Source organism: Macrotis lagotis, chromosome 4 (assembly GCF_037893015.1).
Source record: "Macrotis lagotis isolate mMagLag1 chromosome 4, bilby.v1.9.chrom.fasta, whole genome shotgun sequence".
Taxonomy (NCBI): Eukaryota; Metazoa; Chordata; class Mammalia; order Peramelemorphia; family Peramelidae; genus Macrotis; species Macrotis lagotis.
In genome coordinates, this window is record NC_133661.1 from 145,470,391 (window position 1) to 145,479,550 (window position 9,160).

The 9,160-nt window shown below is 37.2% G+C and overlaps 1 long non-coding RNA gene across 3 annotated transcripts in view; it reads left to right on the top strand.

Annotated features, from left to right (window-relative positions):
* Positions 1-4,032, top strand: part of LOC141521572 (uncharacterized) — a 91,599-nt gene extending 87,567 nt beyond the window's left edge. For 2 of the 3 annotated variants that reach the window (XR_012478007.1, XR_012478004.1), the window contains exon 3: positions 2,454-4,032. This is a non-coding gene — a long non-coding RNA (uncharacterized LOC141521572). The remainder of the gene's footprint in view (positions 1-2,453) is intronic. The other variant, XR_012478005.1, reaches the window with a different exon arrangement.
* Positions 4,033-9,160: the final 5,128 nt, after the last annotated feature.

Below are 9,160 nucleotides of genomic sequence, written 5' to 3' on the forward strand. Positions count from 1 at the left end.
ATATTTATTGTGTCTATTTTATCATATAGCATATGAACATCAGAGACACAATAAATATCTGTCAGCTTGAATTGATTCAAGAATGCTTGAAAAGTTAAAAATAAGACTGAGCATAGTGATGCACACTAGTACTTCCAGCTTGTTGTGGTGGTGTAGGCCAGATGGCCAGAGTTCTGAGGAGAAGTAGGGCTAAGCCTTTTGGGTGTCCACACTAAGTCAGAAGTAGCCCCCAGGAGTGATGGGCCACCAGGCTGCCCAAGCAGGGGCAGAAAACTAACCAAAGTCAGAAAAGAAGTCAAAGCTTCCATGATAATCAATAATGGGCATTAGCCAATGAATGATCATTGAACTTCCAGTCTACACAAGAAAGGGAGGCTCAATTTCTAAAACAGTAAAAAAAAGTTCTAAAGAATAATATAGCACAAACATGAATTATATAGAAGTGGCAGATGCCACTTTTTTCGATGAATAAAACATAACTTGAATTTCTTAAGATAGCTCACCATTCATCCATATATTTCCATTTTTGTATATTCTCTATGATGTAGTCATTGGGGGGTTTAGGAGGGAAGTACCCTCCAATTTGAACTGTGCAGTTACATGTGTTTTAGAATAATTCACTTTATTTTATGCACAAAGTACTTAGCATTCAACAGAAAATGTTTTTTTCCCTTTTCCCAAATAACATTTGCATAACAAAAGTTTTTTTTTCTAAAGTACATTACATCAATTGTCTCCTACAATTTTGTTCAGAATTCACATCACTGTAGATGGAATCTATGGGAAATTATTAAAATTTATCATGTCAGTGGAGTTGAACCCTTTGCTTTGAGCTAGTCCAATTTCTCAACAAAAAGCAGCATTACTGGCAAGTGGTAAGTAGTCAGACAATTTTCTAATGAAGTCCTCAGAACCTTCTGAGCTCCACAGGCTGGCAACAGACAGCAGCTGGGAAGTGAGGGTGCCATGGCTCACCAGCACCTGCCACTCATTGCTGCTAAAAACTACCAAATGCTTATTATTTTTCCCCAGTTAGTGATAAGGCCACGTGAAAGCTCATCGCTGGCATTTAAGTCTAAATAGTTTCAAGTATTTGAAGCAAAGGTTTTCTATTTCAAAGAGAAATTTTAGTTCTAAATGAAACTTGGATAGTAGCCTAATTTTCAAAAAAATCTAAAGACTTTATTTACTGAGATAAGGACAAACTGGTCAGCAAAAAACTACTGGGAAATCTAGAAACAGGTAGAAATTATCCATTTCTCACCCTAAAAGATATCTTAAAGCATAGAAACACAGAAGAAATTCAGAGGGAGACAGACAAGTAGGACAGCTTTGAAACCAATATAAGTTTATTATACACTTTTAAAAATATAATATATAATATAATAATTACAGTTCCACTGACAATTTTCTTTTTTCTATTTCCTTTTGTACTTGGAAAGTTTATGTTTTTTTGGTGTTTATCAAATTCATAAGAAATAAAGTAAATTGTAACCCAGGATTCCAAATTCTGGGTCCAAAAGGATGGAATTCAGATTAGTGGGCATCTCTCTACCACTCAAATCATATAGCTTAGACCCATATTGTCCTCATAGTTTTTCTGAGAAATTTCAGAATATTTTTGTTCAGAATATATGTCCATAGTACAGAGTTCTGAACAAATGAGTAATTTCACAATGTCTATTAAAAATAGGGCAACTTTATGGCATGCAGAAAACATACAAAGAACTCAAAACAGGCAATTGATGATCCCTCTATGCTGAGCCCCACTTTCCCTCTCCAAAAATTACAATCACCTGGACTTATAGCACAGTCCTATGGTTTGAACTCCCTTCCAGTGGAAAGCAAACCGTGGGGTAGAAGATGGAGGAGGAAAGAGGGAAACCTTTTACATTCTGGCAAGTCTCACCTTTACCTCAGGGATGCATTCAAGCTTCTTGATTTTACCCTAAATGTTTGCACTGCCCCAGAAAGAAATAAACTTGGTTTTACTAGAGAGGCAACTCATTGGACCAGTACTATCTAAAATACAGCATTAGCATTAGGCAGTTTATGTCTTTCCCCCATATTTTAGTGAAATCTCTCACTGCCCTTTCATTTCCAGATACATAATTGTTTTTCTCAAAAGTTAGTGCTGCCAAGAAACCCAAGGAAATACCTCTCTCCTTCCAGTTGACTGGGAGCTGAAACTCTCCTGAAACCCAATGTGGTCTACGGCAGTGGTGTCAAACTCAAATAGAGACAGATCCCTTCAGGCTGCCTTATTGATTTAGAAGACCAAAATTTAACATTATCTATGTCATTATTGTATTTTTATTTATTTTGTTAAACATTTCCCAATTGTACTTTAATCTTGTTCACCAGGTTCCACTTCAAAATTCTAACACTCCAAGCTGCTAGCTATCTTCAAGACTGACATCATTGGAGATCTAAATATCTCTTCTTTTGTCCAGGAGTCTGGAATGGAAGAACTCCCATTATTTCATTTGATGGTTCCCCCTCTCCTGAGGCTACATCACTGTGAGTATGAGTAATTGTATTGGAATTCCTGTCACTGCCCCTTCAGATGCTAGGTCCAGACCCTCAGAGTCCAGGAATTTGGATTCCAAGAATTTCCACCTCTTCAATATTGTCCTGGCTACTGCTATTTCTTGGGTCAAGAGGCTGTCTTTAGTTAATAACTCAGTCAATGAGCATTTATTAATCTTTTTTTCCTATGTCAGACACAATGCTAAATGTTGAAAATACAAATACAAGTAGAATACAAATACAAGGAACTTACATTTTATTCAAAAAGATAAATTTATAAAGATGAGGCGAGACAAAGATATCCAGAAGCAGCATGATAGAGGAAGTTGGGTAATGCCAGGGGAGAAGGAGATATGAGTAACTTCTTCAGTAGTTTCTCAGTGGAGCTATTTCACTGGAGGGAGAAGCTTCAGGGGTGGAGCAAATTCCCAATGTATAAAAATTCCAGGGACTTCAGGATGGAAAGCTGAGTAATGATAGAGAAGAAGGACTAAAAGGAGAATGATCAGATAATCTTGGGGAGGGGAGAACAATGCCAATTTTAAGCTGTCCCTCTATTTTCAGAAACAACTCTCTGAGACCACTTTCATGGTGGTGCTTTTTAATTTGTGCTGTGCTAACTTCTGTCCTCTCTGGATCTCTCTAAAAATGGACAAAAAGGTAAAAGGGCCTGATTCTAAAGCTAACTCCCTTTTATAGATCCAGATTGAAATCAAGGGAAATGTGAACTCATCCAACCTTTTGGAGAGCAATTTGAAATTTTGCCCAAAATGGCAACAAAAATGTGCATACCTTTTAATCCAGCAATACCACTACTGGGTCTATACCCCAGAGAGATTATGAAAAAGGGTAAAAACATCACTTGTACAAAAATATTTATAGCAGCCCCATTTGTGGTGGCAAAGAACTGGAAATTAAGTGAATGCCCTTCAATTGGGGAAATGGTTTAACAACTGTGGTATATGTATGTCATGGAACACTTGTTCTATTAGAAACCAGGAGGGATGGGAATTCAGGGAAGTCTGGAACGATTTACATAAACTGATGCTGAGTGAGATGAGCAGAACCAGAAAAACATTGTATACCCTAACAGCAACATGGGGGTGATGATCAACCTTGTTGTACTTGCTCATTCCATCAGTGCAACAATCAGGGACAATTTGGGGCTGTCTGCGATGGAGACTACCATCTGTATCCAGAGAAAGAATTGTGGAGTTTGAACAAAGACCAAAGACTCTTACCTTCAATTTAGGAAAAAACACCTGTTATCTTAATATTTAATTTTTCTATCTCTTATATTTTATTTTTCTTCCTTAAGGATCTGATTTCTTTCTTATCACATTCAACTTAGATCAATGTATAGCATGGAAACAATGTAAAGACTAACAGACTGCCTTCTGTGGGAGGTCGGGGGAGGGAAGCAAAAATAGGGGAAAAATTGTAAAACTCAAAATAAATAAAATCTTTTAAAAAAAAAGAAATCACAGACAAGTCACTTAATCTTGTTTGCCATAGTTTCCTCATCTGTTAAGTGAAACAAACCACTCCAGTATCTCTGCCAAGAAAACCCCAAAATGGCTGAAGAGCTGGATATGACTGAAAACAACTAAACTGAAAATAAACTTCCTAACTCTAGACCCAATTCTTTATTCAGTACAAAACCTAGCTTTCCCCACAGCTAGAGCAAATAAGCGTGACCTCCAAATATCAAAGAAACCTGTTATCTCCACAACAGTAAATATCCTGAACAATCTCCTGCTCTCCCCCCTCCCTCCCTCCCATGTCTATGTAATCCATATCATTATCAAAACTCTAGATGCAAAGACAAATTTATAATTTACAGGCTTCTCAATAATCAATACTCTATATAGTTTGTGTCCTCTTGTGAGTCACTCTCTCTCTCTCTCTCTCTCTCTCTCTCTCTCTCTCTAGGAAAATAATAATCTGATGCATTTTTAGCTCTCCCCTAAGGGAGACTCCATTTCTGGAAACAACCCAAGACTTCCAGTCATCACTGAAATAATGGAATAATCTTTTTTAAGATAGTAATAAACAGAAGCAGCAAGAATCAGAAAGCTAGTGAAGCAAGGAAGCAAACAAGCATCTATTAAGTAATTTCTGTATGTTTGTCAGGCATGTTTTTAGGTGCTGGGAATATTAATACAGAGATAAAAGAATCCTGCCCTAAGAGAACTTGAACTGTAATGGTGGAAAAGGGAGCTAAAAATGGAGGGGAGCAGACATACTATATGATATAAAGTTCTGAAGTCTGAACAAGAACAGACAGAATCTGAGTCTCTCCAAGGAAGATTCCAGGAAGAATTTTCCAATGGGAGAAGGGGTCAGATCTTCCAGAAGAATCTTCCCAATTGAGAAAGAATGCAGGGATGTTTGAATGTTCCAGGTCAAGGAGGCCCCAGTCTCTGAATTAAATTCCAGGCTGAAGCAGTATGATTCAGGAAAAAGGCTAGGAGGGCTATTTAATCCGTAAAAATTCTCCACAACATTTACTAAAGTCTGAAGGATTTCCCAGTAGCCTGAGTAGTTCAATGTCAACTGACTTTTCCAACTCCCAATGTCACTGTTTCTTCTGCCACCTTTACATTTAGAGGCTCATTCTGCTGTCATTACCTGGTTTGGGTTCAGGCTTTGATTTGCTTTATTATAATTTTTTTTGGTTCTGGAATGATCTCTTGATTCAGTCTTCCAAGCATGACTACTGCCCACATGGTTTTTCTCATCAGTGCTACCTTCTGACCTTAGACAAGATATTTAATCTTTCTGGGTCTTTGTTTCCTCAACTTATAAAATGAGAGATTCGAGCTAGATGACTTTGAATTTCCTTCCAGTTTCAAATTCAATATCTCATGATCTTCCAGTCTCCTGATGGTTCTTTCCTTTTAAACTATTTCCATTTGCTGCTTTCTGTCATATGCTTTTGACCCACAGAATTCTAGGAAATGGAGTTTTGGTTTTTTCTCTACTGGTATTATGACTTCCCTGAGCCTCCAAAAAAGGAATGGAGAAAGAGAAGAAAGAAGAGCTTCTACCATTTCCATTTCTCATTCATGAGTGCTATGAGAGGACCACAAGAATTCAAAGGAATTCCTCTTCTTTCCCCCTTTCCACATGGGGTTATCAGAGAAGGCTTCAGGAAGACATGAAATTTGAGCTAAATTTTGAAGGATAAGCAGTGATGTTGAGGGAAGAAAGGATCTCATTGTCTAATTGTTGTATTTGCCAACAGTTGAAAGCCTCTTGAGAGCAAAGATATAAAGGTTTACTTCAGTCTGCTCAACTGAAAGTCTGCTTAGAAATGCATCAAATATATTTCCATGATTGATAATTTGCCAGTGTGGTCTAAATACATTAATATAGGCCTTGGAAAGTAAACATAAACCCTGGGCACATATATAAAAAGACCGGACAAATCACCAAGGCATTCTGAGCCCAACACAATTTGTCCTGTTTTTTGTGATGAGGTTCTCTAGAATTAGAAAAGTCCCTCCTCCCAAGTAGTTGCTTAAAATCCAGAGCATAAACTTTTTAGAAAACATAATTTAATAATCACCAGGAGATAAATATTTCATAATCTCAATGAGTAGGAGATACATAATTAGTGACATCTACTTCCCTCTTTGCGGCTCCTAAGAATATAAAAATCTACATGTCAGCACGTTCATATCCAATTGAACTTACTGGGCATCCAATTAATTTTTTTTCAATTTAGTTAGACTTTGAATGCCTTCCCTGAATTATTCAAACTGGAATATCTTCCTAAATCAGAAAGTTGGCTGCTTAGCTAATGACAGATTTCCCAAACCAACCATCTTCTCTAGCTACAGATCACAGACAATTGTGGTAACAGAAAAGTGTTGTGAGCTTGTCCAGTGAAGAGTAACATCTTTAAGAAAGAGAGAGGAATATTATTTATTATCTTCACATCAGGAAAGTAGGACTGTGAGAGGGAATTGGTTTGCCCTACCAATGTCAACAACAGAGAATTTGTCTGGGTTATGATATGTGAAGTTCATTTTTGGAGGGTCTATTTGTTAAACCAATTTGATTGATTTATTTATTTTAGAGAAACATAATCCTGGAAGCCTGTTGCCTGAAGCCAATTTTTGTTCCTTTTTTAAGGCAGACAGCATGCACAGTTGAAGGTTTTGCTTATTTCCTGAGACAAATACTAAATTTAGACAACTAACAGACTTCTAAGGGAAAGGATCAGACTGTCGACCATGCAGACCACAATTATACTCAAGTTCACATTCAGAGATCTCAGTGTTCCCTTAGTCACCACTCTTTCCTCTCTTTCCCTCCCCTCAAGGCATACTTTTAATACATACTACTATTCCAACCCAATATTTATTGAACATGCCAATTCTAGATCTTTATTTAACACCAGGAAAAAATATATATGTATATAAATATGTATAAATAAAAACATATGTATATATATATATATATGTAGTTACAGCCAGAAGGTCAGTAAATTTCAGAGTGAGCCTTATCAGGCTATCAAAGACCATTCATGTCCACCAGCATGGGCAAGTATCAATGGGAAATTGTAACAACAGTTTATAAGAAGAAATCCATGAAATCAAGTGGTTAGCATTGGGGGATTTCAACAATCAGCAACACATTAATCTTCTAGAATAACCTTAGAGGTTTGACTAGAGTAAAACAACTAGGATTTTTAACCAGGATACCCAAATCTAGGAGACACTTTAGTAATGTAGATGTAACTAGATCAACCAGGATCATAAGAATAATTAAAATAATAAGCTGTCTTGATGATTCTATCTTGTCTACTCCCTCCCCTTGTTCCAACTGAATCTATTCAAAAGTTAATTCCTTACTTTTGAAACTAATCTCGGTTGACCTCAGGCTTAAGAAAATAATAGATACAATTCTGCATAACCTGGGATAATGAAGTAGTGAGGAAAAAAACATCACATTAAGAATTAGAACACATGAATTATAGTCAACAACCAACTCTATAACCTCATAAACTTTATTTCTCTAAACCCCAATTTTTCTCATCTTTAAAACAGTAGGGATGGGATCAGGTGTATGCTGATAGTATTTAACAACTGGTTCTCTGGGAGGGGTGTATTCTCAACATAATATCAAGTTTAATTTACATTATAAAATTTTTCCATTGCTTTCTCAAGTCTAGACAATCAATAAAACAATAAATCAAATCTGATTTCTAGTGTTTAACAGTTTCTGTGGTATAAAGGTTCATATTGAAAATTTAACAACCAACTGTTACAAGCTGGGGTGAATTGGCTACAGTACACCATTAATAAGACTAGATGTCCTCTAAAGTCACTGTTTGATTTAAGTCTTTTTTTTTAATGATCCAGTCACAGGGGCTATGCTTCATGGGCAAATATTCTGACTGAAATCTGGTCTTAAACAGGGAGTCAGAGCAGGAATTTGGGCATTGAGATAAGGAATGGGAGACTAGAAAGAGAACCCCAGTTCTTACAAAATGAGCCCCAAATAGGGACAAGGTTACAAGAAACAAGATTAAGATCCCCGAAAATAGAACAAGGACGCAAAATATTACAACATATAAGCATGGAATAACTGCCTGCTCTGCTTCCCTGAGCCAAACCTTAGTCACAGAGATGAAGCAAACCTCCTAGGGGCTGGGGAGAAGAAAGACCCCCTCCCCCAACCCCACCCCAGTGACAGATGACAATAATAATCTTGGCAACCCTCAGTCACAAGTTTCTGTGCTAATGAAAGGAAGCTCTCCATCCAGGCTTTGAGGGATTTCTCTGTTTTTCAGCGGATGATCATCAATCAACTCTGAGCTGGTGATAGAAGCACTGGAGGGCCTGGCAGGCGGGCATCCTGCCCTGGCTTCTGGGCTGTGGAACAGCCTTGTCATTGTATAAGGAGCAGTCGATGCACTTCACTGGTTTACTAGGGAATAAATCCTTTCATGCAGTCTTAGAGAGTAAAGCTCTTGAGCCTTATAAGTAACCAGAGCCCTGAGGTACCCTAAGTATTACCCTGCTCTTGAGATGCTTCTTTTATAAAGAATAATTTCTCAACCTGGAATTTTCTTGAAATATTATATAAGATAGTACAACCTCCACAGATGTGGTTTTTTTTAAATGCACAAATATTTCAAAATAACCCTTCTAGAAATTTCTTGTTCAGTAGACAAGGAGTAGTTGAGACAAGATTTTTCCCTGCTTTGTTATGTTACACAGTTGCTATAAGGTTGCTGAGGCAAATACTTGTTTTGGTTGGCTATAAGTGTGGGTGGCCAAAACACCCTAATTTCCTTCTGAAAACAATTCGCAAAGAGAACAGAGATGTCTGCTGTCCAACTGACCTACTTAACTGTTCTAGAAAGATGTGTCTATGTAGAGCTGTGCCTGGAATGGATCAAACCATTGGCTCTTATCATTTATCATAAAATTTTAGAGTTGGAAAGGACCTTGAAGATTCAACTTTTCATCCAATGTAGGATCCTAATCTATAATATCTTTTATTGATGGGTATAGTGTCTAGCACATAGAAGGTGATTAATGAGTATGGGTGTTGAATGATTTCTCTAGCCTTTGCTTGAAAACAAAATACAGTAATCCCTTCTATATCACAGGAT